The 15,321-nt window shown below is 42.9% G+C and overlaps 1 protein-coding gene across 3 annotated transcripts in view; it reads right to left on the minus strand.

Annotated features, from left to right (window-relative positions):
- The window catches only part of BICD2 (BICD cargo adaptor 2), a 151,785-nt gene that overhangs the window by 40,328 nt on the left and 96,136 nt on the right, over positions 1–15,321 (minus strand). The window lies entirely within an intron of this gene.

Below are 15,321 nucleotides of genomic sequence, written 5' to 3' on the forward strand. Positions count from 1 at the left end.
GTCATTAGTTTCAAGAAAGCTGACGAGGTGGTGAATACAGATTAATATTTCTCTGAATGTTTCTGTCTGTCTCAGCAACTAGCATCCCACAGCAATTTCTCTGCAATCTCAAACTAAAACTCACTTGTGGCTCAGACTACAGTGATTACCCATTTGATTCTGAGAGCAATTCCAGGGGTTAATTTTGAGCCACACAGTTCTTTCACATCCCCAAAAACCTGATAACTGAACACCTAGACTAAAAGCCAATGTTAGGAGAGGCCAAATTTACAACAACCTGTGTTCAATTCTGTCTCCTTGTACATCTGTCCTGGCCACAAAATAGGGTAGGGGCTCCGTGGCAAAACAGCACCGCAGCTCATAAGGCGTGAGGGACAGAAATAGCTACATTAGCTACCAGCAGAAGGCTTTTATCGCAAAAGTAGGAGCTGGGTCGCTAAGACCATCGGCGGTGTCCACAAGTGGTTATGGGGATCCTGGTCATCTCTCCAGAGGCTAAAGCAGCCTCGGCATCACATTTCTGAATTTTTCCATTGCTTTTTGGTTTTGCTTTTTCCCATTTGCCATCACAAAGTGTCCAAAATGACTTTCAGCTGTAGTAGGTATTGAAATGCTACACTTGCATATTGGGAACGCACAAGAGGAGTCTCATTTGCCCCATCCTTTCCCTACTCACCTGCGCAAATCTTATCTCAGACCAAGGTGCGCGCGCGCGCGCACGCGCACACACACACACACACACACACACAGAGGCAAAGGAGCAAATGACACACGGCAGCAATGCCCTGTGCTACCCCAGGTCCAGAACAGACAGGACAGCCATTTAGATTTTATATCAACTGCACGGTACAGGTTGTACCACCCTAAACTTGGACTTACTGATGCAGCAACATCCGTCCTGGACCAGAGAGCCCAGGGGCAGGGAGGCCAGTGGTGAGCAGGAAGCTGAGGCAATGTGGGGAGCACAGCACCAGAAGGAATCCCGCGATATAGCTGGGAGCTCTGGCGACGTAAGGAGCCTCGCGGCAGGGGGTTCCACCAGTGTAGGGAGCTCCAGTGGTGCAGCCAGGAATCACACGACAAGGGCTCAGGTGGTACAGGGAGCCCTGCGGCACAGCTAGGAGCCCTGCAGCAGGGAGCTCAGACAGCATGGAGAGCTCTGGTGGGTTGTACAGAGCTGCTCCCTGTAGTGATGTGCTACTTAGGGAGAACTTAGGGTTCTACTGGTAGCTCGTTACTACAGGCAGAAGCTCTGTACGAGCCACCGGCGATGCAACTGAGAGCATGACAGGGGCTCAGGCAGTGCAGGGAGCCCTGCGGCACAGGTAGGAGCCCTGTGGCAGGGGGTTCAGGTGGCGTAGGAGCGCCGCAGCAAGAGGACCCAGCAGCACAGCTGGGAGTCCCAGGGCTGAGGGGGTCCATCCAGGGCCAGCAGCACAGCTGGCTGAAGGCAATGGGAGCCAGCCGGGGCCAGAAGAGGAACTGTCAGGTGACTGGAAGGCCGGTGACAGGGGACTGCCCCTGCTCCGACAACTTCCCTCGTTCAGGACCAGTCAGGTCCCAGGATGCCAGACCATGGAGGTCCAGCCTGTACTTGATTTATCCATACTTCAGGGTGATCATCCCCGTTATAAATGTACTATTATGGATATTTCTAGCTATAACTCACAGATCCCTTGCTAATCCCATTTAGCAATTCAGGCTACCATATCTGTGATGCATACTATTTGTGCTCTCCTGGGTTTTGTTTACATTCTGTTTATTGTGTCCATTTCTTGTACTATAGGATTCAGACAAATACATTGTTTTCCTTTGCAGGTTTTGCCCCTGTTTTCTTACCACATTCCATCTGTAGACACTCCACATAAACAGAAATTAATACAGAAACAAAATCTGTGTGCACAAACTTTTACCACTTATCTAAGAATTTTGATTAATTATTTTCCTCAACATTTTGCAGGGAGCATTATTCATAAATGTTTAGTAAAATAGCAAATATTTATTCATGTGTCTTTATTTACAAGCACCCATCAGTCTATCTTGCATCGCAAAAAGTGAGGTCATGAAATAATTGAAACAGACATGCAAGGGGAACAGGATGGTCACTTACTGTAATTGCACAAAGTAAAAATCTCCAGGGAACCTACCATTTGTAGATTACAGCAGATATAAACAAAAATTATTTAAAAACTAGTTTGGTTGAACCACATACATATTAGCACAAACACTCTAAAAATTATAATATTTTAACCTGATTTAACTTAAGAGGGAAATAACTTGAGTAAAAAAAAAAAGGTACATTATATTCAAGTCAAAAAGACTCATTTCCAAGCCATCTCATTAAAACATCATCTCTTTACAAAAGTATTATCTGTTTCTTCAACAACTAAATAGGTGCATTGTGCCTGGCTCAGCAGTACAGCATTTCGCATGACAGGTTACCTTCCAAGCAGGAGTCTGAACTAGGTGCAGATTCCACCAGAGATGTCTCAGTCAGCTTTTGCAGAAGGGAGTTGTACAAAATGTTTCCCTTCTTCCCTGACCCCAGATTCTAACAGAAATAGTGACATCTGTGGATATTCTGATAAAAGAAGACCCTAGTGAAAGCTTCCTGATGCAACTCCAATCTTACCCATCTTTAGGTTTTACTACTAACCCTAAAGTCATGTCAGATTTGCTGAGGTCCATGAAACTGGAGCCAACTCCTAAGTGACCAAGGGTCAATTTCTGGTTTGTAAGGGAAACCACTCCAAAAACTTTGCACAATACCTCTGCAAACCAAAGAGCTCAAGCAAATGAAGTATGCCAGTCTTCCTGGGACAGACAAGAGGAGTTCTAAAACACAAGAACTCTACAAGAGGGAAATAAAAGGTGGGAAGGGGGAGGAAGAGATGGAACATCCTCGGAGCTCCAAGAGGGCTAGTGTGCATTACCTTTCTTCCCCCGCCTGAAGCCAGAGGGGGACAGACTTAGGGATAACCATTCCTTGTACATTCTACCATATCTAATACATAGCTCCTGCTACCTTTTAAAATACTTTAACAGAGTCATGCAGCTAAATTCCATGCAGGTAATTGGAAACATTAGGGGTAAACATGAATGACTGGTTTCTTCCCTGTCCTCCTTCTGTCCAAACATCTATTCTATGGAAAATAGCAAATGCCTTCATCATCATAGCTACTAATCTCTCAAATTTTTAAACATTTTTATTTCCAAGGTGATGTGTCTGGTTTACCTGGATAGCTCCAAATTTTAGTCACACCTTACAAACCCTTTAAATAAATAGCTTTTTTGAGGCTATAACATTAAAGAAAGGCTTAGTGCAACAGTAGATCACCCCTCCCCCTCAAAAAAAACCCCTAACACATCATTATGGATTCCTGTTCTGTGCAATATTAAAGCTTTGCTTAATTAAAAAAGTGCCCAGAGCAATAAACCCGCAGGCATTTAAATCTTCTATAATGTCTTAATCAGCACAAAGCCTTGCTATAATACAGAGATTTGATTAGCAACCATTGCTTAATACACAATTTGCTAATTAACACTTCAGATTTTTGAACCACTCAAAGAGCCAAGTGTCAAAGTACAATCCCAAATACGTTCTTTGTCAGGGCTAATAGGAGAGTTGACATCTGTGCACATTCAGCTGGGACTACAGACACATCACTGTCTATTTTCTGTCAGTTTGTATTTGTTTGTACTCCTTATTTGAGGATCTCACCTTGATCAAATAATCTATGCTGTTGTCCATAGGTGGTAGCGTTCTGAAGGTTCACTGCTTCTTTATGCCCCCACCAAAATTTTAATTGCTAAATAGGGTGTCCCTCGTGCCCCCCGTCCATCTAGGTGGCCCTCCCTGCACCCCATTTCCCCACAGGCACCAGTCACCCCTATTGTCTTAAATCTCAAACCTAACCCCAAAGTATCTGCTGTGGCTTTCCTCCCACCTCACTAGTCACTACTGCCCACTAGATTCCATCCTGGGCCAGTAATCTGCAGGTTTGTTTATTCTGGGGGGGGGGGGCTATACTAATGCAGCTGCAACAGTGCAAACCCCTATTATAATTGCAGTACACAGGTATAAAAGTGACTCGCACCAGTGCAGTTCTATTGGTATAACAATCCTGGTACAAAGAAGTCCATCCTGCAGATAAGTCTTAGAAGCAAAAGATTCCACATATCTGAGGAAATCCAAGCACCAGGGATTTGCAGTCGACATGGGCTTGTCACCTGCAAAACAGCGTGCTATAAATGCAAAGCAAAATTGCATCCAGTCACAATGATTATTTGTGTACACACTTTTATTTAAAAGAAACGAGCATATTATTTTGCAGCTTTGTGTGTGCATACATGTGTCCAAATTCTATATTGCCCCCCTCCTCTCAGTGGGACTTTGCAAGGAAAATGCTGACCCAAGCATAACAATAGTGGTGGGAATGGCACAATGTGGCACTATTATAATAATCTCACCCTCCCCCTACACTGAACTGCTTGCTAAGAACAGTTAAAACTCCAGATGCTTTTCAAATCTGACATTTAAATGACGGGCAGCTTTCCATGTCCTTCATTTTAGTCAGGAAGAGATTTAACCCTTCTTAGGTGTACTAAGGGGAAATCAATCTATTTGAACACTAGGTGTCAAATCAAGGGATTTCTTTGAAGGTCTTGCTTTGAAAGAGATTTTCTTTTCTCGCTAACTTGGCCATGAGGGAAGGAATGAACGTGCTGTGGAGGCGGCATAAGGCAGGCACACCTGCTTTAAAACATGTCTTTGGAAGATCTTTATGTGCCAAAAGACAGGCATCAGCGGCTTCTCAGTTTTTTGGTAATTATCAAGAGAAATCCAAGTTAGTCAATGCCAGAAGCAACACACAATAGCATGGCAAGGGAACCAAAACGAAGTCCAGAGCCAGAAAGATATCCTTAACTAACTACATGCATGTCAGTCCAATTTGCCTCACAGCAGTATTATCTTCTGCACTTCTTGAAAGAAATTAATGCCTTATTATACAACCAACACCAGCATGACTTCACTTGTACATATGTTAAAAAAAAAAATCTTTGCCTGGGTCTAACTACATACCAACAGAGTTCGCATGAGAATCAATGACACTCTACGCTCCATCAGAACTTGATTATGGGCCAGATCTTTAAAATTACTTTGGCACGCCCCTCCCATCAGTGCAAAGTAAGCACCAATACAGCATTAAAAATCGGACCCTTTGATTTTAAAAGATGCTGCATAAAGAAAGAAGTTTGGCCAATGAAGAACTTTGTGTCCAACCACCAAAACAAAACCCCAATACAGCTGTGAACAGAAACGGAAATGTACGATTACAAGGTCTCTGGTCATTTGGACCCCATCTTAAGATCCCACTAACCCAGGCATCCCTCTCCCTTGCCTTTAAAAGGGCTTCCATGTGTCCTGCTGTCACCCTTTCCCTCTCCTCTTACATGTCTACTAGTCAGCAGCACATTCACTCCTCTCCTCCCAGGATATTCAAGCAGTGCCAGAGGGCCACTATCATTACCATCAGTCATGGGTTCTCTAGCCTCAGCACAATGGGACTGTGGGGTGTCTTCCTTCCCAGGCTCCTTCATCCGGCAGAATCGGTACTATTTCTTCTGCCACTGCTGCTTGATGAGTGTACTGCAAGGACCAAGCCAGACACTGGAGGATTCAGGGATGTACTAGGAAGAGGCCACTAGTTTTCTTACTAAAGAATTCATTCTAGTTATTCCAGAAATCTCCTAAATGGTAGGTGGTCTGAGCCCAGAAAATCCCAGGAGAGGAGAAACAAGTTGTCTAGGTTGAAGAAAATGAAGAAACTGCAATGTTCCTATTCACCCCTACTTCTCCTTGCAGTGGAGCGAGGTTATTAGGGGCAGATAAATTAATCACAGCAGTCAACCATACTGTTAGAAATTGTTCTAGCTTGCAAGTCCACGTGCTGTCACTTGATTATGGGCCAGATCTTTAAAGTTACTTTGGCACGCCCCTCCCATCAGTGCAAAGTAAGCACCTATACAGCATTAAAAATGGGACCCATTTTAAAAGATACTGCATAAAGAAAGAAGCATCCTGGTGGGCCTGATGTATGTGGGCAGCAAACAGCAGAGGCTGTTTATAAAACAGGCTTCTGAGGCTTATTTTGGAAACCTGCTACGCCATTTCCCCCATTACGCTTAATAGGGAGAGGGTTTTTAGGGATCACTCAGAGGAGTCTCTTTTAGGCTTTGCATATATACACGTGAAGGTGATCTAAGGCTCTGCAGGACTCAGCACCATTCATCAGTTTCTCAAATTTTCAGCGAACATAAGAGCTTTCAAGCACAAAAACCACACAGTATGATTCACAGCTGATCAGAGGTGAAATTCTGGCCTGACTTCAGCTGGATCCAGGACTGCACCCCAAGTGTCTATAGTGAACATTACATAACAAAGCAGACTGCTGAGCTACTCTCATGCCTAGAATTTCCCGGATGACCTAAATTCAGGGACATAATCCATATAATTCTCAAGAAGCCTGACACTTCATATTACATCCAGAGAGAAACCTTTGCTTTTAGATTACATGATGAGAAGTCCCATTTCCACTCCAGAATAGAGATCTTTAAAAAAAAAAAAAAAAGTTACTTGAATGTAGTTTTGAAGCTCCGAGGTTCACGTATTTTAGATGTTACATTCCCAGCTTAAACAGTTCATTGTTTAGACAAAAGTGCTGAAGAGAGATCAAGAAGGGAAACTGATAACTGGGCAACCAATCTGTAAGAACTCTCAGCATTCAGACGACTTGCCTGCCATTCTCCAAGACACACTTTAGTTCCCAGTATAAATGGTTAGCTGAGAGATCAGGGCAAAATCATGCCCTAGGAAAGTATTCAGAGATGATCTGAATGCACCTTTTTATAGTCAAAGAGTAGCAGTCAACAAATTGATGTTTTGTAGAAGGTCAAAGACATTGTTTTTAGTAGACAGGAAACAGAGAGAAGACTAAGCACACATACAGAAACACAAAATGTGCAATAAACAAAACAAAGGGAGTTGACAGCCAGACAGATATAAAGGGGTGCATAGAATCTGGCAATGCAACATCTGAACATTCAAATCTAGCTTCCCATACTACCCCCACAAAGGGGGAGGAGGGGAGAAGAGAGAGAGAGTATAAAAGCGACAGTTACAAGTTGTATGTTAACTACACAACTTCAAGTAATATTTTAACTCAACATCTGACCCTATTATAAAAGATAGTTTCCTTGTTTTAGTTCCAGGACATTCTCTGCTCTGTGCTCCTCCCCCATTTGAAAATGGTAGTAAAAAGCCTAGGAATGTGGCATTGTTTTGCCTGGAAGAAAAAAAAATATCTGGTGACTTTCAAAACACAAAGGGTATCAAGGAAATGTTAAAGTAACACTGGCCGGGGTGCTGAAATAAGAGCCATAAGACTGAAACCACTAAAGTTCCAATTTCCTGTCTAAACCATAAAGTCTAGAATGACCTCAGACAACTGTACCTCTTTCAGGAGTCTGATCTGTCTTGTGCAATCCCAAATTACATCTCACTTAAACCTGCTTGCTTACAAAATCAGACCTAAAATACCAAAGTACCACAGCACAACAGTACAGAAAAATGTGCTTATTGTCTTCTTTTTACCATATAATTATAAAATAAGTGCAATATTTATATTCCAGTAGACATTTCAGTGTATACATACAGATGTAAGTCATTGTGTGAAATTCTGCTTTGTAGTGACTTTGCCAGTGCTGTTTATGTAAAATCTAGATGAGCTGATGTAACTCTTAGTAAGACTTCTGTGTATCCTCAGGGGTACATGTACCCCTGGTTGAGAACCACTGACCTATTTTTATTGCATTGTGTTCCCTAACAACAAAATACATGTAATCTGATGTGATGGTTTGAATAATAAACTAAAGAAAGGCAGTTTTCTTCTTTCCAGAAATTGATCTACAGCCTTATATTTAGGAACTGTCTCTCTTTTGTTATTGCCAGACTGCTGCAAACATCATGGCCCTATTCGGATACTCAAATCAACTGGCAGATTATGAACAGATCAAGGATTATTTTTCTGATTCTGTACATGATGGCTCTGCCAGCAAATCACAATCAACATGACTGTCAGCGATCTCCAAACTGTTCACTGGAATTGGAGTGAAGATGCTTTGTTGTTATTTAGACTAATAAAACACTTGGAATATTAGATTGCATTGCTCAGTCCATCTCCCTGCCCAAGCAGGATCCTTCCCTACAGTGTTTTGTCCAGTCTAGTGTCAAATGTTCCAGGCATCACCACCTCTCTAAAAAAAAAGACTGTTCTTCAGGGTAACAAGTCTCACATCAAAAGGTTCTTCCCAATATTCAGGAAGAATTTTCCCTGTCTTAATTTGAACCCACCTTATTAGCAACATACATGGGCGAGTGTAGCAACACATATCTATTTGCAGGGTGACTGCTCAAGCCCAAGATATGCTAATGGGTGCTGATCACATAAATTAGCTCTACAGTGAAAATATACGGTTAGAAAATATACGGTTAGAAAAAGGTTACTGGATTAAATCCTTCTCTATCCTTTTTATAGAAACCAAAATAGTGGCATTCAATTAAAGCTTAATTCTCCAGCCTTGCTTTATGTTACACAGCCCGATGATAGCTGGACTCCTCACCGTAGCTCAGCTACAGCTGAAATGGCAGTCCCTACATTTGGAAGTTTATAGCTGAGGCTCTGCTCCATGCTCTAATCAAACTAATGATTCCAAGATGGATTCACGTAACAGGAGTCACCTAGAATTCCAATTTCAATAGCCCGGACTCCGTTATCTGGCTTCACGCATACTGCAAATTTCCTTGTGATGAAACATCCAACTCTGAAGACTGCGCATAGTCACTTTTTGGATAGCAAAAGCAAGAGTGAGTTAGAAGGCGAGGGATAAGATCTGGAAAAGTAAAGCAATTAGCTTAGGAACAAATCTGAGCATCCTGAAAACGTGTGTATTTAGCAGCCTGTTGTGTGGATGTGAGACATGGATGATAATGAAAGATTTGAAGAGAAGGATATTGGCGTTCGAGAGGAGTTATAGAAAAATCCTGGGAATAGGATGGATGCAGAAGGTCACCAACGAGGAATTATATAGGAAGATACAGCCAAAAGAGAACCTACTGCAGAAGGTTATACAACAACAGAAGTTACAGCTATTTGGGCATATCTGCAAAATGAACAATGAGCGAAAAGTTAAGACCCCGGTATTCGGCATAATGGATGGTCCGAATAGAAGAGGCAGACTCCACAGAGAATGGGTAGATGATATAGTAGATTGCTGCAGAGCTACTTTACAGAAACTAAGCCACTCTGGACAGGGAAAGATGGAAGGAAATAGTGAGGAGGTATTGGACACCCACGGTGTTGAGCCCATGGTTGTTGATGATGATGAATGAATAAAAAGGAAATGATTAACAGTTTTTTTGTCTCTCTGGCCATTTCTATTTACTCTTCAGCAGGAAAGACAGACCTTAAAAACATGCTGATGATTCAGTAAAATAACTGTGGTTTTAATATAATCAAGCTGCAGATTAAATCTGCTGGGCTCTTCTCTCAGTTGAGCTCCAAAGAATGTCTCTCAAGTCTTTGTAATTTACAGAAACAGATGTGGAGATGTAGCAATTTGGCCATTTGTCAAGTATTGGCTAAATTTTGTTTCCTGATCCTTCCTTTGCCGTCCTCTCCTTTTTGATGGTCTTCCCATTACAAAGACCTCACAAAGAATCACTGATGCCCAAGCATGATTTGTCTATTCAAATCAGTGGACTTTCCTTTCACTGGATAGGGGATTAATGTAATGTATTCCAAGGGCTTGTCTACACACAAGAGTTATACTACAGCCTTTCCCAATATCTAGTTCTAAAAAGCGTTAAGTATTTTAGTAGCACAACAGTATGGACTCTTATACCGGTCTAGATGTTCTTATGCTGGTTCAGTTGATTCCCATATGGAAATGAACTGAGCTAGTACATGGCACCTTTAAACTCATTCAACTGTATGCACACTAGAGGTTGTACTGAGGTAACTATTTTGGGTAAAAAACAAACAAAATCACACCCCTAACTGAAATAGCTGCAATGGGATAAAAATGGGATAAAGATTAGGTATATGCAATATGCTGGCAACACAGAAACTGCTCTTCAGCTCATCCAAATCCACCTTCAAGAGTTGGACGATAGTGAAAAAAAGCAGTTTTTGTTCAAATAGCACCAAAGTCAGGAGCCTGGCTGGAAACAATAGAGAAAGGCATGGAATTAAAGAAGCTCAGTTATAGTGGCTATCAAAATACAAGGAACCAAGCTAAAGGCACTGAAGATGGATCCTCAATCTGCTTCACTAGATCGCCTCAGTTCTTTTGTGAGGGAAGAATGCAGCATCTAAACAAATGGTCCCCAACCTTTTGGGGCTGCCGGGCACCCGGGGGCGGGGCTGCACATGCGCTGTGTGCCCGGGGCCGCGCATGCATTGGGTGCCTGGGGCGCAAGAATGGCTCGGGCCGGCCCTGGTCAGTAGGCGGACGCACATAAATGCCCCGGTGAGTGCCAGGGTGCCCGTGAGCACCACGTTGGGGACCACTGATCTAAACCCTGGCTTCAGTGACTGGCCGCTCTGCTGAAACCATCAGCTACACTGCCAGTTATTCTCAGATGAGCAGATGCTTTTTATGTTGTAGACAATTGTTTATTAGGATCAAGACTGAGACCACCAATGCTTTTCACAGAGGTCATTAAGTTACTTGTCACATGATGGCAACTTTCACCCACATTTTAAAATGTTCAACCAAGGATCAGAAAGAGTTATTTTTCCCATTGCCATTCCCCGGACCTGGTCTCTAATGCAAAGAGGGAAGCAGGAAAATCAAAACAAACATACACAGCAGGAAGCAGCCATTTGATTAACTTGCCTTATCACTTGCTTTCCCCTTCAGCCATGCCTATTTTTACAACGGGTGATAAATTAAAGAGATATCAGCTTCTGACACATGAAAGGATGTGACTTTGTGCAGTGCAAACTATCCCAAACTTCATGAAATCCTTCAGTCTGGATCAACAACAGTTGTTGGAAGAGCAACAGACCTCTCTAACAAGCAACAAAACATGGTGGGATTTCATGAGTGAGCCCCATATTCACTAGTGACTAAAGGAGAAGATAAAAATTGTGAACTATATAGATTTCAATCCCTTTCATCTAGGGCAGTGGTCACCAACCAGTAGATCAGGATCTACCGGTAGATCTTGGAGCCTCTGACAGATGATCCTGACTGGTTTGGCAGGTGGGCTATCAAGTGCTAGCACTTCAGCTGCCTCTCCCCTCACTGTGTTGCTGCTCCTACCCCCTACCTGGGAGCTGCCCCCCAGGGAGCCTCCTGGTTGCTGTGCAGGACAAGGGAGGGAGAGATGGCGGTGCTGATGTCAGGGTGACCCCCTTTCCTCTATCCCATCTCCACAATGTGGGGTGAGGGGGTACACAACAGGGTGTGGGAGGGATGGAGGGAGCTTGCTGGCAGTTGCTCACACAGAGTCTTCCACAAAATACAGGACTATGTAGCACTTTAAAGACTAACAAGATGGTTTATTAGGTGATGAGCTTTTGTAGGCCAGACCCACTTCCTCAGATCAAATAGTGGAAGAAAATTGTCACGATTGTATCCTTTGGTATATATGGTTGTGACAATTTTCTTCCACTATTTGATCTGAGGAAGTGGGTCTGGCCCACGAAAGCTCATCACCTAATAAACCATCTTGTTAATCTTTAAAGTGCTACATAGTCCTGTTTTTTGTTTCAGCTACACCAGACTAACATGGCTACATTTCTATCAGAGTCTTTCACGTTCACCTCTTGACTCAACACATACTTGTGGTGGTGTTGCTACCTTTACTTCTTTTAATGTGTGTTATTTCAGGCTTTTCCCTGGTCTGTGCATTTCATCATTTTTATTTCTTTTGTATGCTTAAATTTAGTTCTTTGAGTAGTGAGCTCTAAAATGCCTAGCCTGTCATGGCTGGAGTAATTATCCCTAAAAGGTCATTTACAAATAGATTTTACATTTCTAAGTTTTTGGTTTCTCCTGGTGGTACACATCAGCACATTACAGCGATATGGTGCACGTAACAAAATTCATTCTCAATATGAATGAAAAAAAATTAGAGGGAACATTGGCAGGAAATCCCCTGGAATCAGGTTTGATTTCCTGGGGGCTCCTGCAGCCAAACTTGGAGATTGGCTACTGACAATCTAGCAGGGCTAAGGCAGGCTCCTCCCTGCCCTTGCTTTGCACCACTTCTGGGAGCAGCCACCACATTGCTGGGACCCCTGAAGGAGGCGGTGCAGGGAGTATTTATGTGCTACCCTGGCCTGCAGACACCACCCTCCTGCAGGAGCCACTGCTGAACACAGCTGCTTTTAAGAGTGGCGCAGGGCCTGGGTGGGGGGTGAGCCTGTCCTCAGCCACCTTGCCGGACAGAAGTTCTCTGAGGTAAGTGGTATCTGACCTAAGCCCACATCCTGAACTCCAGCCTTAGTCCTGAACCCCATCCTGCACCTCTGCTCCAGCCCTGAGCGTCTCCCCCACCCCCACAAACTCCCTCCCAGAATCTGCGCCTTGAATCTCCCAGGCACAACCCAGAACTCCCCCCCACTCTCCATACCCCTTGGCCCAAGACCAGAGCCTGTCTCTCCCCTCTGCACTCCAACTCTTTGCCCCAGCCTGGTGAAAGTGTGAGAGAAAGGAAGGAGGGATGGAAAGAGAAAGGGTGGTGCAGGGGCAGGGCCTCATAGAAGGGGCTGGGAAGGAAGTGGGATAAGAGTGTTTGGATCTGAGGTAGATCCTGGATTGCCCACACACATATAGATCCCCCCCCCCACACACACACACATATACACACAAATATCACATCAGAAGTAGATCTGATCAAAATGTTTACCGATGTAGTTGAACATTTAAAAAAAATGCCATCCCTTATTATGCAAAATTTTACACAAAATTAAATCAGTTGCCTTAAGTGTAGGTCAAATATTTTCAATTGCAAACTATCCAATTTTTTCAATAAAGTTTAATTTTTAAAAAGTTACCAGAGAGCGTTGCAGTTTTCTGTTACATTGATTTACTTTTTAAATAGCAAAAATGGAGTCTTTGTTACGAAAGTGTCAGTTCTGTGGTCAAGTTCCAGTCCTTAGTGATTTCAGCACCAAGGATTTCACTAGGTAATATGGTACCACACCACTGCCTCCTTTGCACTGCTCTTCAACACATTGCCTTCATGTTGAGTCCAAGGTCAGTCTACCCAAGATTTTATCAATGATTTTTGCTCAAGCGATCACTGAGACAAGACAAGGACTCTCAATTGATTCTAGTCAGCTCTGCCTTTAAACACTGGGGCTGTGTCTACACTGCACTCCTTTCCGGAAAAGGGATGCAGATTAGACACATCGGAATAGCAAAATCTGCGGGGGATTTAAATATCCCCCGTGGCATTTGCATTTACATGGCTGCCGCTTTTTTCCGGCTTGGCGATAAGCCGGAGAAAAGCGCCAGTCTCGACGTGATTCTCCGGAAAATAAGCCCTTTTCCGGAGGATTTCTTATTCCTATTTATTCCTTATTCCTCCGGAAAAGGGCTTATTTTCCGGAGAATCACGTCGAGACTGGCGCTTTTCTCCGGCTTATCCCCAAGCCGGAAAAAAGCGGCAGCCATGTAAATGCAAATGCCACGGGGGATATTTAAATCCCCCGCAGAATTTGCAATTCCGAAGTCTACATTAGCATCCCTTTTCCAGAAAGGGGTTCCAATGTAGACACAGCCTGGACGTAAAGGGTCAGATATAATTGAGGATTCCCAAATAGACTCTACACCATCAGAAATAAAACCTGTTTCCATCTTCTGTGACTTTCAGTTAGATGTGACAGTTGATTAACAGATGGCAGTAGATAGCTCATTCAGACCACTGGCTGATAATAGTTAGTCACCCTGACCAGTCATTAACCAGAGTCATGGACTCACCCTACTCTCCATTGTCTCTATGATTCTCTGATGACCTGTGACAAAAAAGGAGGGTGGAAAGGGAAACTGAAGGGAGGGACCTCTCTAAATTCACCAATCAAAAAGCAGTATTTCAAATCCAAAAAAATCACAAGGAATGCCTACACCAAGTTATGAAACTGGTCTACAAATCATAAGATTTTTTAAAAAAAATGAAACACGTTGGATTTTTATTGGCGTTTTGTTTGAGTATTTAGGGTTCATGTTTTAAAGCTTTCCTCCTTAGCTGTAAGGCCCAGAAGTATAGAGAACTTTTTTTTTAAATGAAAGCTGAGATTCCTACATAATCAATTGACTCCAGGTCTTTAGAAAAACACCAAATGTTTTGAGACTCATGGTAAAACAATGGAGGAATTCTTGCAAGCCCATACTTTGCCCACAGTATGTATCTATCTATCAATCAATCAATCAATCAATCAAACACAATCTTCTCCACTAAACATCCTAATCAGATACTGCAAATGAGGAACTGAATTCAAATGAGGAAATGAGCTCCTGATATGAACAGGTATCAACCTAGTTTTTCATATTTGAGATGGATTACCAGGAATCATACATGACAATATGAAATCTTTCCACTCTCAAGTCAGCATAGTCACAAAACACCTATAATTCTGATCCATGCATTTATTGAATAGTGAAAGAGAAAGGAGGGGAATTAGTGTAGATAAATGTTCAAATTAAAAACAAACAAACAAAAAAGCCTGAAGCAATTAGGACTGGGCTCCTACATCTCACATTCAGAACTGACTAGGACATTTATGACCAGATTTTCAAAGGTTTGTAAAGATCAGATAGATATCTTTGAAGATCCGAGTTGGCAACTTTCTCTTTAGGAGCTCAATTACCTTTGAAAATCTGAGCTTAGATTTCCAAGTCCAACTTTCAAAAATGACTTTAGTCACTCAAGTGCTTTTGAAAATTTTAACTGGGGGCCTAAAGAGACAAAAATAGACAAAAGGCAGGAGATATGGTATTCCTTTTAAAAATGTGTGACGTCTATTTTTGACTAAATTTTATATTATTTTTCTCCCAGGGGCAACTGACCCCTCTGGCCCCCTCACTGCGCCACTGCCCCCCCTCCTGCAGATCTATCATCTTATGCATGTGCAAGATCTGTAAGAACCATCCCATGACTCTGCAGTTAGTGTCTGCCGGCTTCTGGACGGTGTCTCAATGCTGCCACATTCACCTCCAAAGAGGGGGCTTCCCAAAGCAGGCCCTTGC

The sequence above is a fragment of the Pelodiscus sinensis genome, chromosome 11 (assembly GCF_052426305.1).
Source record: "Pelodiscus sinensis isolate ZL-2025 chromosome 11, ASM5242630v1, whole genome shotgun sequence".
Taxonomy (NCBI): domain Eukaryota; kingdom Metazoa; phylum Chordata; order Testudines; family Trionychidae; genus Pelodiscus; species Pelodiscus sinensis.